This window comes from Stenella coeruleoalba (assembly GCF_951394435.1).
Source record: "Stenella coeruleoalba genome assembly, chromosome: 5".
NCBI lineage: Eukaryota > Metazoa > Chordata > Mammalia > Artiodactyla > Delphinidae > Stenella > Stenella coeruleoalba.
Window position 1 is genome coordinate 952271 of NC_137150.1, and position 20219 is coordinate 972489.

General features: G+C 43.8%; 1 protein-coding gene across 8 annotated transcripts in view; it reads right to left on the reverse strand.

Moving 5' to 3' along the window:
• Window positions 1-293: 293 nt before the first annotated feature.
• The window catches only part of LOC307186445 (uncharacterized protein), a 439601-nt gene continuing 419675 nt past the window's right edge, over window positions 294-20219 (reverse strand). For all 8 annotated transcript variants that reach the window (XR_013828323.1, XR_013828324.1, XR_013828325.1 and 5 more), the window contains 3 exons: window positions 11761-11874; window positions 2479-2578; window positions 294-1062 (listed from right to left, as the gene is read on the reverse strand). The gene's annotated coding sequence lies outside the window, so the exon portion shown is untranslated. The remainder of the gene's footprint in view (window positions 1063-2478; window positions 2579-11760; window positions 11875-20219) is intronic.

Genomic DNA, 20219 nt, shown 5'->3' on the forward strand with positions numbered 1-20219 from the left:
AGGTGGGTATCATAATAGTACTTTTTTTTTCCACTTCAGTGAATCCTTTGTTCCATATTTTGTTTTACCACAACCAAAGGATCTTGCCACATAGAACCACAATCAAGGCACAAAGGTAAGAGGAGAGTCTGGACAAAGTCCTGTTGAGGTGGTAGGGGGAGCTGAAATGCACTCAATAAACTGCAGTTTCTTGTCCCAATCTTCTGTGAACCCCCGATTACCCAAGAAGCAAGATAATCCACTCATTTTAGTTTGGTTTGGCACGCAAGCAGTTTTCAATCTAGCCTCCCGTGTAAAACCGAGAAGAATTCTGACAAGACATTGGTTTGCAGACATCTGACTAATGGCAATGGTTTAGAATCATGTCTACTTTCTGTCAAAGACGGAAGCTCTTGAATAGAGGTGTAAACGAGGGCCAATGTAAACATGAAAACTTCTAAAGACTTGGAATTCTCGATGAACTTAGTGAGCAGTGTCACGTGGCCCAGAGAGCGTGAAGCTCGCTGTGTGGTCCAACCTCTCTGAGGTGCCCCCGTGTTTCTATAACACAGAGCAGTTTTCTCTCCTAGGACCGTGTGCTGCACACACAACGCTTGGGATCTCTGTTGTTCTTTAGCAAGGTGTTCACAAAAATATACGCCAGTCACCTCCTCTTGACAACTATCAGCAAAAAGGAAAATGAGGCCAAATGGACACATGTTCTGAGAGTTCCAATGGTATTGGCTTATGTTTGTTATTTTTTGGGGGGGGGAAAGGGGTCCTTTTGGACCTTTAGGGCATCCATTGAAAGCTATGTGTCTCACTGTTAAAATGCACACATGCACAAAGAGGAAATATTTTGCACATAAATTGTGGAGGTACAGACTTCCATCTGAAGTCCACCTATAGGTTCCCAAAGGGATTAGAACTTTCTATTCTACACAGTGTGATTTCTTATACCTACCTGAGGGCCTGAGAAGCAGCAGGAAAGAGCTACATTGAGCAGAAGACCACCAGCTTGATTCCAAATGTTAGACTGATATGAATGACATCACTCGTAACTTGCCAGTAGAATGCCTTCCTCTTTCAAAAAAAATCATATTAATCAGGGTGTAAGATGAGATAGTTTCCCTGACAATCTGGGTTTTCTATTGGGAATAGATACACACACATACACACACACACACACACACACACACACACACACATTTGCTGGCAATCTTTGGCATTCCTTGACTTATAGAAACATCTCTACCTTTGTCTTTATAAGGAGTTCTCCCTGTGCGCTTGTCCCTTGTGTCCAAATTTCTCTTTTTTATAAGGATACTACTTATATTGGATTAGGGCCCACCCTAATGACCTCATCTTCATTTAACTAATTATATTTGCAATTACCTTATTTTCAAATAAGGTCATATTCTGAGTACTGAGAGAGTGTTGGTCACCCCTCAGTAAAATTTCCAGTAGTGAGATTTCTGCCCGTGTTTCAGCCAGATTCTGGTCATGATAGCTGTATAAGAGACCATCTAGAAAAAAAGGCCTTCAGCCGTCTTTGTTAAATGAACCCAGCTCCACAGCGGTGGAGCCTCTGTAGTTTGCAGGTTGAAGGGTACGTCTTTGTGCACGGGATAGCAAGTCACTTGAATTCTGTCTAAGAATTTAGGACGTGAAATCCACTGTGTCTATAAAAAACATCATACCACTCAATAGGTCCACTTCATTCTTGTTATCGTTGCTACTCCTACCAATATTGCCTGTGTCCTGTTAACAAATCCTGTGGTCTCTGGGAATAATCAGGACATCAACCTCTAATAAATATCACACTGTCATATTCAGGACCTGAAACAGGATGAAGACACAGATGCTGAAGGAGCAGGCTGGTGGGCCAGTGTGTTTGTCAATTCTAAGTTATTTAAGCCTAAAATATCCTAGCTCCCTTCATAACCTATTCTAGGTCTACCTTTGTGAAGGTTTTAAGCCTTTTTGAATCTACTTATATATTCACTCATCATTAGCGCTTCAACAGAAGGACCCTGTAAGTTCATCATCCGCTAAATGAAACGCAGCTTCTATTTACTGCCCTGAAAGCAACTTTACCAAGTTCAAAGTGGTGGCTTTTTCACATGTCAGAAAATGAAATATGTTATAAACCGTCATTTATCTAGGCAGATTCGGGCTGATGTGTAGAGACAGTTGGTAGTCCTAAGACTATAAAATCAAAGGTATGGGAATCTTCTGACTGCTCCCTTATCTTTAGATAAAGCAAAGGACTCTTGATCTATAGCAATTAATATCTCCTGATAAAACATTCCTAAATTAAACAAATCACTCACCTTTATCAGAAAATGAAGATGACTGGGGTATCATTTAACAAATTGCTTTTCTCTCTCCCTCTCTCTCTCTCTCTCTCTCTCTCACACACACACACACACACACACACACACACACTCACACACACAGGGCTTCCTAGTTTCCTGGACGAAGATTTATTTTTCTTACCTTGTGGAACACTTTGTGCCTTTGTCTCATCACAGCACCAAGTGTACTTATGACGAAAAGCTGAGAGGGAAGGCTGGTTTCTCAAAGACTCGTTGTATTTCTTCACAGAGTTGTATTTTAAAAAGAGAGAGAGAAAGAAAAAAGAAGAAACATTTTCAAGTGAGGAGAGAAATGACTTTGAAGTAGCCTTAGTATTCAAAACCAGAAGTGGGTGTGTGTCTCCAGTTCAGCGTCCTCCCTTCCAGTCCTTCATGCCCAGGTTTCCATCTTGGCAGAACCAAGATGACTAGACGATTTAAAAGACTGAGCACTGGGATGGTCTTTAGAAGCCTTTTAGCATTTTCTTCGGTAATTGCTTCATTGTATATGACACAGAAGCAAGAAGCCTTTTGAGGAGAAATCATTTGTTCCTGTACCTTCCTCCTACCCCTAAATTCTTATTATTGGAATCTTTTTTTTTTTTTTTTTTTTTTTTGCGGTACACGGGCCTCTCACTGCTGTGGCCTCTCCCGTTGCGGAGCACAGGCTCCGGACGCGCAGGCTCAGCGGCCCTGGCTCACAGGCCCAGCCGCTCCGTGGCATGTGGGATCTTCCTGGACCGGGGCACGAACCCGTGTCCCCTGCATCGGCAGGCAGACTCCCAAGCACTGCGCCACCAGGGAAGCCTTGGAATCTTGTTAAGAGATAACCAGGATTATTCAGTTCACATGAGAAGACTTTTCCTCTCTGGACATCAACTCTTTGAGGCGTCTTGGCCTTTTTTCAAACAAAGACTGTGAGAAAGAAAGAGCAGGCATTCTGGGCCTTTTACTAACATAAGTAAAATTAAGCGAAGACTGTTTGAAATCTAAGTACATATTATATGCTTAACAAGTGGTGGAGCAGCATTATAAAGAGAAAACTTGGAGAAAAGCTTTATTCATTTATTGCCCACTGAAAAATACTACCACATTAAGTGGTTTCTTCTTTTAAAGTTTTTTTCTATTAAAATATAGTTGATTTATAATATTAGTTTCAGGTGTACAGCATAGTGATTTGACATTTTTATAGATTATACTCCATTTAAAATTGTTATTAAATTTTGGGTATACTCCCTATATTGTACAATATATCACTGTAGCTTATTTATTTTATACATAGTAGTTTGTGCCTCTTAATCCCCCTCCCCTATCTTGCCCCTCCTCCCTTTCATCTCCCCCCTGGTAACCACTAGTTTGTTTTCTATATCTGTGAATCTGTTTCTGTTTTGTCATATTCATTTTATTTTTTAGATTCCATATAAAAGTGATAACACACAGTATTTGCCTTTCTCTATCTGACTTATTTCACTAAGCAGGTCCATCCATGTTTTTCCAAATGGCAAAACTCTATTCTTTTTTATGGCTGAGTAATATTCGATTGTATATATGTACCACATCTTCTTTATCCATTCATCTGTTGATGGACATTTAGGTTGCTTCCGTGTCTTGGCTATTGTAAATAGTGCTGCTATGAACACTGGGGTACATGTATCTTTAGTGTTTTCAGTTTCTTCACATATAGACCTAGGAGTGGAATTGTTGGATCATATGGCAACTCCATGTTTGGTTTTCCTTTTTTTAAAAAAAAAAAAAAATTATTTATTTATTTGGTTGTGCCAGGTCTTAGTTGCTGCATGTGGGCTCCTTAGCTGTGGCATGCAAACTCTTAGTTGCAGCATGCATGTGGGATCTAGTTCCCTGACCAGGGATTGAATCCGGGCCCCCTGCATTGGGAGTGCAGAGTCTTAGCCACTGCGCCAGCAGGGAAGTCCTATGTTTAGTTTTCTAAGGAACCTCCGTACTGTTCTTTGTAGTGGCTGCACCAATTTACTTGAGCACCAATAGTGCACGAGATGGTCATTATCTCCACATCCTTGCTAACATTTGTTTTTTTGTAGAAGTTTTGATGATAGCCATTCTAACAGGTGTGAGGTGATACCTCACTGTGGTTTTTATTAGCATTTCTCTTATGGTTCATGATGTTGAACATCTGTTCATGTGCCTGTTGGCCATCTGTATGTCTTCTTTGGAAGACCTCAGGGCTGAGGTGCCCAATATATGGCTCAAACCCCTTGCTCCCAGGGAGGATCCCTGAGCCTGTGATATCCCCTCCTTTTCTGTGTCCGTGCTAGGGGTGTGGGTCCTGACCTCATCACCTCTCCTCCCTTCCTACCCAACTCCGTGTGGGTCTTTCTCTACAGCTCTGGTTATAGAAGAGCCTTTCTGCCAGCCTCCATGCTGTTCTCAGTGAGAGTTACACGTAGCTGTATTTTTGATGGGTTTGTGGTGGGAGATGAGTTCAATGCCCTCCTACTCCACCATCTTGATCTCTGGCCACATTAAATAGTTTCTTTCTTTCAAATTCAAGTTATACTTCGCCTTTCCCAATGGTAAGGTATATCTGAAAAGCTGAGCATTCATCAGTCAATGTAACCTAAATCATAAGTTATCAGTAACTTACTCTGTGATTTCAGACATCGTTTATCACCGTTTTGAAATCCTAATGATTTTAGCCTCAAGTCTGTCCTATCCCATCTCTTAGTCAAATAGCTGATGATCTATACATAAAAATCTAAATGCACTAGGCTGACCCTCTATTTATAGGACTATTTTTGTCTCAGACTCATTTTTCAGAATTGACAATCAAAACCTCTGCTCCATAAAATTTAATGGCTACATAATGAGTTTTCTTACAAGAACATATACCTTTCTAATGAAATAGAAATGAAAGTTGCTTTGAAGGACTATAAGTCTATGATTCACATGGACCCTGGTACAAAGTTGTTGCTTGATAAGTAGCACCACCTCCTTTCCAATGGCTCTGCTTCATGTATTTTTACACTTTGTTTTCCCCCTTTTCTAGACCAGGTGCTCCTGCCTTGTGTTATGCACAGCTGCAACTGAAGAGATATTGTTGATCAAAAATAGCTGCTATCTCAAAAAATCCTAACATTGGCTCACCTTCCTCATATCAGTCATTGCACATATTCATCTCATGAAGCATTCCTGTTAAAGGAAGCCCTGAATGGGACTTTCCTGGTGGTCCAGTGGTAAAGAATCCGCCTTCCAAAGCAGGTGACGTGGGTTCCATCCCTGGTCGGGGAACTAAGATCCCACATGCCTCGGGGCAACTAAGCCCACACACCTCAACTAGAGAGCCTGCGTGCCACAACTACAGAGACTACAGGCTCTGGAGCCCACGCGCCACAACTAGAGAGAGAAAACCCACATGCCACAGTTAGAGAGAAACTCCCGTGCCACAATGAAGACCGCACTTGCCACAACTAAGACCTGACGCAGCCAAAAATTAAAATAAAATAAATAAATAGTAAAAAAAAATGAAAAAAAAATGAAGCCCTGAACAAATTATATCCCCGTGGTCTTCTTTTTCTTGAAAGGTCAGTGTCTGGAAGGAAGGGTTTACACCTGCTGTGCAAAGCAGGAACACAGGAAATTAACACTAATGATTCTGGCTGCACAGATTTCCGTCCACTGCTCACAGCTTAAGCTGGAGGCCACTGCACACCAGGCTCACTTTTCCTCAGCGCCCCCGTCGACCCTCAGTCCTGATATCTCTCAGGACTTTACTTGAACTGAATTGAGAAAAATTTGAATACATGTGGCATATACTGCAATGTATTTAATGGGAAGTTTGAGGAATGAGCCACGTATTGGGGGAAAGTAGTTTAAAAGTGATCATTAGCGGGGCTTCCCTGGTGGCGCAGTGGTTGGGAGTCTGCCTGCTAATGCAGGGGACACGGGTTCAAGCCCTGGTCTGGGAGGATCCCACATGCCGCGAAGCAACTAGGCCGGTGAGCCACAACTACTGAGCCTGCGCGTCTGGAGCCTGTGCTCCGCAACAGGAGAGGCTGCGATAGTGAGAGGCCCGCGTACCGCGATGAAGAGTGTCCCCCGCTTGCCACAACTAGAGAAAGCCCTCGCACAGAAACGAAGACCCAACAGAGCAAAAATAAATAAATCAATGAATAAACTCCTACCCCCAACATCTACAAAAAAAAAAAAAAGTGATCATTAGGGATATAAGAAACAATATACGGGGAAAAAATACACACAGTGGAAAATAGCCAAGAGAAAAAATATTGCCAAACTGTTTTTTTCTTACAGTACATTCGTTTTCTCTGGATTTCAAAGTGGGACTCTTCTGGATGACTCCAGCGATCTGTGTAGTATAAATAGACTCACAAGAAAATATGAGTTTGGGCTATGAACGGTTGGAGGCGGAAAAGCCCCTAGTTTTCAAATCTGGCTGGGATTGGTGGCAGCGCAGGGAACATCTGGACAGCAGGCACAAACTGGCAGTCACCGCGCCGTAGAAAATGGGAAGACATCACAAAAGAAGAAAAATATAAAATCAAAGCAGGAGAGGAAGTCTCTATGTGACCCACACCATCCTCTTGTCCCTAAGCCATTTCAGGTGGATGACTGTTAGCCCTGGCCTTGGAGAAATTCCCGGAGAGTAAAAGAGAAGGGTTTTGGGGGGTGGAAAATAAAGCATATAATTTTTTTAAAAATCAGGAAGTTATGTAAGAAAGAACAAAAAAGTGGTAGAAGAGCAGGCATCGGTTTTACCATGATCCAGTCCACAAGCATAAAAGTGTCTGTCCTAAAGCAACAGTTCACAAAATGTGGTTCCTGAATCAGTGACCTCAGCGTCACCTGGGGATTTGTTAGGAATGTAAATTCCCAGTTTCCACTCCAGACCTACTGAATCAGAGGCTCTGGAGCTGGGACCCAGCAGCCCATGTGTTAAAACACACACCAGGTGATTCTGATGTATGGTAAAGTATGAGAACCACGGCTCCAAGCATTCAGGAAATGACCACTGAAACAGGAAATTGTCATTTGAGACATGTCTTTGCCTGCCAAGACTTTGTACGCTATGGACCCGACTCACTTTGGATTCATAACAGGGATGGAAAGCTCAGGGATCTCAAATGCCTACATGAGATGGGAAGCTGTGTGCAGCTGTGCAGGTTGCTCTCAGAGGCCCTACAAGACAGGTAGCATGATTGAGGGCAGGGGGCCCAGCAAGGACTTTGATGACCTGGGCAGACCATCGGCCCAACTACAGGACCCCAGCAGTATTCAGCTCTGGCTTCTTTTTGCCATGAGGAAATGCAAGCCTAGTAATGCTAGATTTTCCTCTTTTTTTTTTAAGAAACTGGAAATAAGAATTTTTATGTATAATGAACATATTTTAAAATCTGAACAACTAGTTCAGGTGAAAAAAGAGAAATATTGCTTAAGCTAAAGAAAAATGATGAGTGGTCCAGATTTAACCTCTGTGTTGGACAATGGTTACCGGCTAGAATGAGGTGGGAAAAGGAGAACAGAAGCTGCAAAGTTTGAGTTCTCCCTTCTCTTGTGTGTTTCCAAGATTACATTTAAACACATAGCAATCTGCATTGATACTGAGACTTTAAACACTCTCAGGTACCACTTCCCTACAGTTTCCAAAATTCCGTCGTTAGAGATGATCTCAATTAGTTTAACTATTCATACTTCAAATATTTTCTGCCTCCTGAAAAATCCTAGAATGGTGGTCATGGGAACATGGCCGTCAGAGTCACATGACTTGGTTCAAATCCTAACTTTGTCATTTCCTAACTATAATTTTAAAGATGTTATGAAGTCTCTCTAAGCTTCCATTTCTTTAGGTGTAGCTTAAGGATAAGCAATGTTACCTTTTCCTTGATGTTTAGTGATAATTTGGGGATCATTGTTCAAACTCAATAAACGATATTTATTTTTCTTGTTTCAGTCATAAGCACCTTCCTGTGGCTGAGTTTACTAAACTGCTTTCTGCCAGGAATTTGAGAGAAAGAAAATTTAAGGGTGAAAGAAATAGAGTTACCTGGAGAACAGAACAACAGGTAGAGTGAAATAATGACACCTCCAGATGTCCTAGAAATTGACCAGATGGGCTGCAAGTGCAGTGGAATTTCTTGTCTCTGTGTCATTCTTGTGAGATGGTCTTGCCCGCCCCCACCACCCCGAGCTCTCAGGTGTACAGAGCTGATAGATGTTATAGGTTCCTTGTTTGCAGATCAGACCACCATCAACAAAGTTCTGATGAAGGGCTTATGAACTCTCCAGACTCCTTAAAAACAAATGACCAAAATATCTCAGACATATGTTTACATTAGCCTTAGAAATATCTCGAAAATACATCTGTGGGCTTCCCTGGTGGTGCAGTGGTTGAGAGTCCGCCTGCAGATGCAGGGGACACGGGTTTGTGCCCCGGTCCGGGAAGATCCCACATGCCACGGAGCGGCTGGGCCCGTGAGTCATGGCCGCTGAGCCTGCGCGTCCGGAGCCTGTGCTCCACAACGGGAGAGGCCACAACAGTGAGAGGCCCGCGTACCGCAAAAAAAAAAAGAAAGAAAATACGTCTGTGCCTCTATTCATAGGCATGCTATCTCCTCTGCCACACTGCTATTATTAATTGATAAGAGCAAAATTCAGGGATACATTTTCAATTATGTTTCACAATTTTCTTCTCATGGATTAATAATGAAGAACAAAACGTTATCTGAAATGTATTATACAGTGTGCTTCTGTCCAAAACTTTATTTTGAAAAGTACAGGTTAGAACCCTGTGGCTATTGCAAATGAAACAAAAATGGAAAACTTAAAATATCTAAATTTCCTTAAGGCATTCTACAGTTTTGTTTTTGTTGTTGATATAAATCCAAAGAATTTGATCACGTAGAACACCTTTTTTTTTTCCTCTAAACTTTTGGTAAATTTTTATTTTAACAACTCTCCTATCACATTGGAAGTTTGTAACCAACACTGAAGTTTGTAACCAATGTCAAACTCACAGATGAAAAATCTATGTAACTAAGGTAAGAATAATAAACTCTAGTTGACATGAGGTAATGACAAATTCACAGGTGTAACACAGTCAATATCTTCTGGGATCTGAATTAGGAGACAGTGACCCTTCAGAAGTGTCATGCCAGGTTTCTGTTGATTTTCTCATAGAGGTCTGAAGCTTTGCTAACCCTACTCTGAGTGGACTCAGTCCAGTAAAAGTGTGGCTTTGCTCTGTCAGGGACTGCTTTAGAGAGATAGGTTGACAGGTGTGTAAAAGGGGAAGGGAAACGTCTAACAGAAGTGAAAGGGGCGTTCAGGGACTGAGAGAGAGAGAGAGAGAGAGAACGCTTCTAATCAGGTGCCTCTTCTGTCTCAACCCTCTGCACGGGGTCCAGTAAACAAACACATACATATGTGTTCTTGACCAAAAGGAAGTTTTGCCTTCAAGCTGTTTAATCCTGCCCTGCTTGCTTAGGAATGATTACAGAGAATATCAATAAAATTTTCAACTGACAGAGAATCTGAAAAAAAAAAAAAAAAGTCAAAGAAAACCTAAACAGGGCCTCCAAGATTTAGCAACGGATGAATATTTATTTACCTTCTTACGGAGAAGAAGCAGGTTTCCAAATGAAGAGAGAATTGGCCTCAAACAATGAGGGACACAGAATGTCTCAAATTAGCCTGTAAACATGTGTCGAGTAACTGCACAGCACAGGGCTGCATTGCTGAAGACAAAGATCTAACTCTGTCCCTGCCCCTGAAGGACTGGCAATCTAACGAAGATATAAGTATATACATATATACAATGGATATTCCATATTGATTATTACTGTTATTTTTATTTTTGTTACATGCTAAGGCAGACCGGAGTCCCGGAGGGTAGCGTAGCCTAGTATAGTTTCCTGCAGGTAAGTCTACGATGGTGCTGGGTGTCTGGGTGGGTGGGTGTAAGCACAGGTTGGGAAGGGTATTGTATATATTAAACACATCCACAGCCTTTCACTCTACTTTCAGTAACCAATTACATGTCACAAGCATCTTTAGCCCAGACTACCGAAACACCCACTAACGCTCTCCCCATACCCACTCTCGCCCCATTGAATCGGGTCTTCACTTGGCACGATGGGTCAGCTCATCAAAGCACACATTTTACTACGTAGAGGGCCCACGTCAAGTATTTCAAAGATGTCTGCATTGCACTGAGGATGGTATCATAATACTTCTCCATGGCTCAGAAGACCTTGCACAATCCCGCCTCCGCCTCTCTCCCACACTCTCGAATACTGCTTTTCTCCCTGGGTTCTTTTGCCCCTTTTCTGGGGCATCAGGCACATGAACTTGGCTTCCACAGCACTGCTGAAGGTGACTCTGCAGCATAACAGCATTCCCAGGTGATTCCCGTGCACAGTCAAGTTGCAGCTGATTGAAACCGGTGATCACATTCAGAACTGCCTCTCAGGTCTGTCCTTTCAATTGCTGTACTGTTTTGTCTCTACCAGTGGTTGCAGTGCGTAGGGTAGCAAGGGATTGTCTAAATACATATAATCTATAGATCAGAGCAGATTTAGGGTTATTCCTCTGATAGTCACAATGTCTCACACTGGCATCTAACATGAGTCTTGCGGGGGGAAGGGGTGCAGTTACAACCAGCATGCTGGGAACTGTAAAGAGAGGTATAGCCTCACCCTCCAGGTGAGCCACCATGGGACAAGTGTCAACAATGCTGCTCTAGAGTGTATGTAAACCTGACCTCAGGTTCCCCCCAAATTAAATGGTATTAATTCTAACTGGTCTATCAATATGCATCGCTTCTGTCATATGTGTCAATAAAACTGACCTGAGTTTGAAGAAAGCCAGTAGGATTCCGAGGTCCTGCCTGTAGTAGTTCCTTCCTGCTGACTGCATGAAGCACTGAAAACCAACAACAGTAACTACACCCACAGCAAAACTTTCTGGCCTTATTTAAACAATAATAATTTGCAGAAGCCAATTACATCTGAACCCCTAGTACATAACACCTAAGTATTCTCTGAGGTCCACATCAGAGCTGATTTCCAGGCTCACTGTCACTACTAAGGAGTCACATGAAATACTGAAAACCTACCGCGTCAGAACACCTAGTTTGAAAAGCTTCCAAGAGCTTTTTTCTTGCTTAATGCATACTTCATGGTAGTGGTTCCAACGCCCTTTGCCACAGCTGAGTGGAGCCAGAGCCAGGCTGCTGCCTAGGAGAGAAGCAATGGCTTATGGGTTGGCTGGTGGCCTTGGCATGAGCGTTCCGCCCCATAAGAATGGCCACATTTCATAGGGACAAAAGCAACTGTGGTTTTAGTTCCAATTGTGGACCCAATAACAAGGCCTCTTAGTATTCACTCTTGGGCACTCCCTTCCCTTTGAATCTGGTCTGGGCCTGTTGACTTACTTTAATCAAAAGAATGCAGGGACTTCCCTGGTGGTTCAGTGGTTAAGACTCCATGCTTCCACTGTGGGTGGAGTGGGTTTGATCTCTGCTCAGGGTACTAAGATCCCACAGGCCCTGTGGTGCGGATTAAAGAAAAAAAAAAGAATGCAGCAGAATTGAAGCTCTGGACTTGTGGGTTTAGGAATTAAGAATGCTTGCCAAGTGTCCATCAACAGATGAATGGATAAAGAAGATGTGGCACATATATACAATGGAATATTACTCAGCCGTAAAAAGGAACGAAACTGAGTTATTTGTAGTGAGGTGGATGGACCTGGAGTCTGTCATACTAGAGTGAAGTAAGTCAGAAAGAGAAAAACAAATACCGTATGCTAACACATATATATGGAATCTAAGGGAAAAAAAAGTTCATGAAGAACCTAGGGGTAAGACGGGAATAAAGACACAGACCTACTAGAGAATGGACTTGAGGATATGGGAAGGGGGAAGGGTAAGCTGGGACGAAGTGAGAGAGTGGCATGGTCATATATACACTACCAAACGTAAAATAGATAGCTAGTGGGAAGCAGCCGCATAGCACAGGGAGATCAGCTGGGTGCTTTGTGACCACCTAGAGGGGTGGGATAGGGAGGGTGGGAAGGAGACGCAGAGGGAGGAGATATGGGATATATGTATATGTATAACTGATTCACTTGGTTATAAAGCAGAAACTGACACACCATTGTAAAGCAATTATACTCCAATAAAGATGTTTAAAAAAAAAAAAGAACGTCTGCCAGTGAGAGCTACAAAATTCTCAGCACATAACAGCTCCATCCAAACCCCTTGCACTAGGAGACTTGACCAAACACTAGCAAGGCTTCTAGCAGCATAAGCCATGTCCCTGGAATGATCCCAGCCCCCGCTTAAAATACCTGCTTAAGAAAGCTCACCACCAGGAGAAGTTATTGTTTGTTCCAGCCTAAACCTGTTGCTAGAGAAGCTGCTGAATGTCCTCTAGAGCAGTTACTTTAGCGAGCTCGCAATTATAAAATCCTTTTCAGGTGTAAATCTGCTACCCAGAACATTTCTCCAAGGACTCAAGAGCCTTCTCTTTGCAATGCAAACATTCAGGGACATAACTGTTGCTCTAGCGCCTAGTTCCTGCGGAAAGTGGATGCCTTGCATCAGCTTGCACCACTGCCTCCTGTCCGTAGAGGTATGAGAAGTTCGTTTCTCTTCTGGGTAAGCGCCAATTAGCAAACCCAGAGGCTTAGTCACTTAGACTTGTCACCCCCTCAGTGCCTTCCCCCTAGCATCCCAGCCTTTAAAGTCTCCTTTTCTTTCAGTGAAGTTCAGTTCAGCTCATGCTGGACTCCTCCCTCCTGCAGTAGGTATTCCTGAATTAATCTATTCTTACCACTGTAACTAATGCCTGGCTTTGGCATCTCTGGAGCGGCATCTGCATTTGCTCTCTTTGTAGCACTGAGCTACGCCAGAAGAAGTCCAGATGCTCTGCAGGGAGGGATCCTGAGAGAGGCCGCCTGGGGAGAAAGGCGGAAGCCAACCAACAGGGCAGGTAGATTCCTGTATACAGGACTCTGCCAGTCTGTGCCAGCTGCCCCTGCATGGAGCTGTCCTGGGTGAGGCACCACTTGTGGGTGAAAAAGCCGCGCATCTCACGGGGACACAAGAGCCATCGTTACCAAGTCCAAGCTCACTCTGCTCGCCACACGACAGGCCGGTAAATCGGGAGACGAGGTCCTGAGGCTAGGAATAGCCACTGTATTCGGAAAGCCGGCAGACCAAGAAGATGGTGGATTGGTGTCCCCCAAACCCATCTTATTGGGATCTAAATGCCAGTTTCTTTTATAGAACAGAGAAGGGGAGGAGGTGAGGATGTAAAGTAAAAAGGCGGCGAGTTTTGCAAAATATGTCCTGGCTTGGCCAGCATCGGAGAGGGGATGTGTTAATTTCTTCTCTTCCTGCGACCATTCACAGATGGGCAGGGTCAGATTGTCTCCCTGTGAGCTGAACAAAGCCACATTAGTTTAACATTCAGGCAGAGGGGCAGGGTTCCCTGAGGCAGGCCATTATGTATGATTATAATAACAAAAGCAACCCAAAGCAAAGGTTAAAGTTAGAGAAACAGATTCAATGTGGAGTCAGATTTTGCTCTTTCCTGTTCCACCATCTCTGCTGACCCTGTGTGATGTCGTGACCCACAGAATCGGGAGCAGATGACATAGTTGTGGTTTTACAGATTGGACGATACACAGTCATAGAGAACCACACAGTCACCCATAGACTCCTTTGCTGTGGGGAGAAGAAAAGGCAGTCAGCAAAATCTACGTGTCAGTAGAAGCCATGTATTAGCTGAAATAACACGGACAGAGGAGAGAAGAGATGAAAACACCTTAGCGGGAAGGACCCTAGTGCTCGGCGGCACCCCTCTTCTCCCCCAGGGCTGACCAGGGGCTGAAGCAAGTCGTGGGGTTCCCCAGCTCTGTGGCTCCAGCATTCTGTAGCAGCACAGCCAACCCACTCCCTCGGCCATCAACCACCGAAAGGGATTGAGCGCCTTTCAACCTCAGAGACGCCTGGGGCGTGTACCGCTCAACCCCCAGGGAAATCAAGATTAAGGGGGCAGGCGAATTCTTCACATTCTCATTTCCACTCTCAAATCATTCCGGAAACTGCATTGACCTGGGAACTCCCAGCCCAAATTAATGACATTTCTTGTTTACCGCTAACTCTACGTTGCTTGAAATTTTCTCTTATGTGGCCATGTCGTTATTTTTCTCTGCAACTATTATATTTTTATGTATGCATGTGTCGACTGAAAAAAAATTCACAACCTAACAGTTGAGAATTATGCTTTATTCAGCAGACTTACTGAGGATGTAAACCCCCAATACAGCCTCTCGGAGAGCTCTGAGGGCCTGTTCCAAAGAGGGTACGGGGAGAGCCAGGATATATAGGATTTTTTGCTGAGAAACAAAACAAAACAAAACATGTAGTCGGACATCAAAAGATTACTGTTAATCACAAAAACAGACATCTCCAGTTAATGATTTTAGTGCTTTTCTATATATGGGAAGATGCAAGAGTCTGGGCTTACTGAAATCATTCCTTTGTTATGCCAGTATCCTATTTTTCTCCATTTATTTCCTGTGAATCCCCTCACTTTTGCAGTGGCTGATGGCTTGATGGCCACAATACCCTTTGTTTACTGAAATGGCAGGTGACATTCTTTGCCCACACTTGTGAGGATTGAAACTCTGAGTCTCTAATCAGCCTGTAACTTCTTGAGTGGGGAGACCAAGGTTTGGATAATTTTCTACCATCTACAGGACAATAAAAACTTTTCTGAACCGATCGAGATATCCAACTGGAACCGCACAACTCAGATGGGACTTGAAACCATGGGCTGAAACTGGAACCCAGCCAGAACCTAGACTGGGACTTGAAGCCAAGGGCCGGGACTTGAATTCAGCCAGAAACCAGGGTGTGTCATTTAGCTAATGTATGACAGTAAGCGTATAATGAGGCACAAGGTCCGCTGGAAGTCAAATCTGCCGCCATCTTGGACTTAGCTGGTTCTACCCAGTTTATGTTGTATCCTCAAAGGTTATGTCATTCTTTTAAATGTTGTGCCCAGCCCCTTTCCCTCCTGTTTCAAAACTTCCAAACTTCCAGCTGGAGGGAAGGACCTACGGTAAAGAGCAGAAGTCCAACTTAACAAATGTGTAATTGACCAGGTTGAAAAGTATCAAAACTTGGCATTCTGGCCTCAGAGGGTATGACATCATTTAAAGGGACTGAAGCAAATTATCACACAGTAACTTGTTTTCTTTTAAGTTTTCTCTCAGCCCTAACCAGGCTAGAAACTTAAGAAAAGGGAAAGGAAACTGAATTAATGAGAAGCAAAGAAACAATGTATTTAAGCCAAAGATTTGAAAGAGAAATGTACCCACAAGACCAGAATTCCTCCTTCAGGATGTGATGAATGAAGCCATCAAAGCAACCAGGGTTTCTTTTTTAAACTATTCATGAGCCTGGGCCCCACTGAGCATTATCATTAATGTTACTCATACATCTTTCATCTCTTACAATGAACTACAGTTTCTGAGTGAAATTGTCAACATGTGTCAATTCCTCAGGGGGAAAAGTATCTTAGAAACACAGCCTGAGGCAGGAGCCACTGTTCTCACACTGGCTTCCTCCATCACGCCCATGCCCCTACCAAACACACACACATTCCTCTTTTTCCTCCAAAGTAGATGATTCTATTAAAGACTGAATTCCTAGCTTCCCCGTTTCCACCTGATGCATGACATGGCCTGGGACAGAACTTTGGTTGCTGTTACGTTAGGTGTTTTCATCAGCAAATCCTTGAAGAGAGAAGAGGCGTTATTTCCCAGTACAGATGTGTCTTATGCTTTGAGTAGTTCCCTTAGATAGTGGCAGCTGCGTGTTGAAATTGGGGTCGGGTGGGGTTTATGCTCTCTATGGAGGATGTTTCTCTTACTTGGGCAGTTTAATTGCCAGCCACTCAGAAATGCATGCCAAGCCCTGTCAGTAATCAAATAGCTTTTGCCCAAACCCGCTTCCCCTCTGAAGCAGCCACCTTGACCAGTTACAGCTCCCAGTGAGACCAACCTTTCCCTCCAGCACTCCCCAAGAACAGTCTTGAGCCATGAGCCAGGCACTTGTGGAGAATTTCCACACAGAGGAAATCCACCTGTCAATAGCGCCATGAAAACCTTAGATAAGCTTCATCGCTATAATGTGCAGATTTAATATCTAAGGCAGTTATTCCTATGTAGCTCGGATTCCTATATTTGGCCAGCACCAGTCTGGGGAGACAACAGGCATCCCTTAGAGCCCAGCTTATCTGATAGAACAACATAACCTTTAGGTCTGATAATCATGCCAAATATTGAATACTTAAAAGCAAATGTTACTCTAATTAACTGCATTCACAGATGACAGCAGCTTCTCTTACTAAAGCTGGCTTGAAGACTTTCCCTCAAGACTCAAATCAGAAGCAGATCAAAAAATAAATAACATGTGAGCATAAAACAGTTTGCACCAGATGCCAGAAAGCTACCCATGACCTTCAAAGGTTAGCAGGTATCGTAGTCTGATGTATTTGGCAGAGCAAGGTGAGAACATAGACAACCCACAGAGCCCGTGAGCCCCTGATGCTGCATGGGCAGTATCCCGGGATAGGATTGTTACCAAACTCAGGTCCGGCTGTTCAACACTTGAAACTCAGTAACCAAGAGGCAAGTGTTGGCATTAAGAAAAACATTGCTTTTAATCAGAAAGCCGGGGATCTGGGGAGAAGGCAGACTCAGTGTCCCCAAAAACCAACTCCAAAGATTCTGCTTGGCCGTGAAAAGGAAAAGGGAAGTAATCTCAGTTAATCCTCGAGATAAGGGGTCAGAGAGAGTCATTGCCATCCCCTACTGCCTGCAGGCTGTTGACTTCCTGTGATCTTTCTTTAGATGTTATCTTGTTGGCACAGTTTGCTAACTAGATTACTGAAGGGGAGGCTAGGGAAGAGATCTGGTCGTCTGTTTATTCCTTAATCTTCATTTCTACTTCTTTTATCTATGGAAAGAACCAGCAGGTTTGGCAAGGTGTGATCAAAAGATTTGAAAGCTGTGCCAAAGCCTGTGCTTTGGTCACAAGGATTAGAGTTGTGCAAACAGCCTCAGGCCAAGATAAGGCAGCTCCTGGAGCAAAGAGTGATCAACATGGGGGATTTAACTGTGATACAACATCATCAATACCTTCTAAGTTTGTGCTCCAGCCATGTACTTTCATATATCTTATCCCATTTGCCCAGATACCGGTCTTCTGAAGGATCCAAGCAGGGGGAATTTTTCTATTGCCTTTGGTTCATCTGAAATGCTGGAATGCCTCTTGTTTTCTCCATCTCTACACTGAAGGATGGTTTTCCAGATCAATAGCTCCCACTTCTGATTCCATGCCATTTGCTGTTACACACTTAGAAATTCTCCTCACCTGAATCTCTTAACATCTGGCATCATGCCCTTTACCTACCCATGTCCCTACTTGCCAACAATCTATAGATCATTCTCACGTTGTCAGTACACACATAAGAATCTTCCTCCTCATGGAAGTAACTGCACCTCACCCTTGTCCTTTACGTCCTCTACCACAATGACCGTCCCCTGCTATCCCCACGAGCAGCTCTTCCTAGGACCACATCCTCGTTACCACCCACCATGGTCCTTCCTGTGAGTTCTTAAATCTCACAGCCCTACAGTTCTTCCCACAACATCCCATCCTTCTTCCTCCATAATTACTGCATTTCTACCAGACTTAATTAGTAGTCACTGAATTCCAGCATTTTCTCTTGGTCTCTCAGCGCCTTCTGCCCTCACACCCTTCCCTTCTCTACCTGAAGTTGATGATCCGTTATCACCTGAACTTATGCTTGGAATTTTCTTTTCAGGTCTGTTATTCTTCTCTTTCATCTGTTTCCCTAGTTCAGTGGGGGACCTACCATCTACCCAATAGCTCAAACCAGAAATCCGGAAGCCATTCTTGATCTTCAAGCAGTCCTTACATCTTGCAGAGCACAGCTTCAAACACATCTTGCATAGCATATCTTCAAACTATCTCTTGAGTCTATTCTATTTATGCTGCAGGGCTACTGCCCTTACAGGAATTTATTATTGCTACACATGACAAAGAAGCAGTCCTCCCTTGTTTCTCAGGGGTTCCCCTCAATCCATCCTCCATGTTATGCTAATGATGAACACATCATGCCTCTCTCCTTTCACCCTCCCTTCCGCAAACACCAACTATGCAGAATTCTACAAAATCTTTTTTCTTTTGTAATCGGTTCCAAAAGGAATTGGAAATGGCTTAAAGAGAAATATACAACAGGACTGCAAAAACAGACAGAGAAAGAGAAAAGAAGACATGGTAAGAAAAAGATTAAATCACAGGTAAAGAAACATGTCATAAAAACATGTACAATCGTTTGCTGGGACCCCAAATCTGCATACGCACTTCCTGTAAGCCAGGGCAAAGAAAGAAATCTGATGGGTTACAAGCTTCATCAGATATGTAAGATAAAAAACAAATTAGTTGCTAGTTGTGAGACCTGAGAGAATCATCTGTCACGGTAACCTGGCAGAGTGCTCAGGCTTCCATGCCAAAAATCCTACTTACCCTTCAATGCTGAGACCCAAGCTTTCCTTGTTGTGGGGTCTTCCCTGATCCCACCTCCGCTGCCACCCACTAAAGTCAACCATTCACTCTTCCTCTCTGCCTCAGCATCTCGGACCTGCCCTGTTTACACTAATGACCATACTGAGTGCCTACCTCCACCCTACACAATGGTTTCATTAAGGGAACAGACTCTGCCAAGCTCATTTTTTTGGTTTTTTGGCTGCACCACATGGCATGCGTGTGGGACCTTAGTTCCCCCACCAGCCATGGAACCCGTGTCCCCTGCATTGGAAGCGTGGAGTCTTAACCACTGGACCACCAGGGAAGTCCCCTTCCAAGCTCATCTTTGCATCCCCATCAATACTGGGACTCGTGGAAATGTGTCTCAAATGCTTTAGAGTTGCAATTAAAGGGTAAAAGATTTGTGCCTTTTAGTAATTCCTTTGTAATCCAGACAGAACTAAGGCCAAGACTGACGTTTGTGAACTAATTCTAATCATTTACAACTTTGGCATTTCCCAGCCGATCTCTTAGTTTCAACTAAATTCAGCTTTATTTCGTACCAAGCGTGTACAGCAAAAAGAAGCTGACTTAGTGAGTTTGTGGGCAAAGGGGAGAAAACAGAAAAAAGGCCAGCTCTCCTCCCAATACACTGCCTCTGGTCCCAGTGTGGATGACCCTCAGCTCTCCAGATGCCACCTGGTAAATTGGGCTTGGCTTAGGGCAAACCTGATGACACTCCCTTCCTTCTCACGTCAAAGGGTGTCAGACAAGCAAGGCCGGGTCTCAGAATTACCTCCTAATGCAATGGCTGTAACACTGACTGATAACAGCTTTGTCTATGAGCTGAGCTCATACCTGCTACTGCTCTTGCACCACTTTTTTTTTTTTGCGGTACGCGGGCCTCTCACTGTTGTGGCCTCTCCCGTTGCGGAGCACAGGCTCCGGACGCGCAGGCTCAGCGGCCATGGCTCACGAGCCCAGACGCTCTGCGGCATGTGGGATCTTCCCGGATCGGGGCACGAACCCGTGTCCCCTGCATCGGCAGGCGGACTCCCAACCACTGCGCCACCAGGGAAGCCCTCTTGCCCCACTTTTGTGCATCACAGCTGAACAAGACTTCTGTTGGTCCCTCCCCCTAAGACTGTAATAGCAGAAAAGGACCTAACTCTCATTGTCTTATTTCTGCCCAAGTTCTCTGCAAAAACGGAAGACCAGTAGAAGGTACTATCTCACTGATGGCTCTGGTTCCCCTTCCTTCCTGG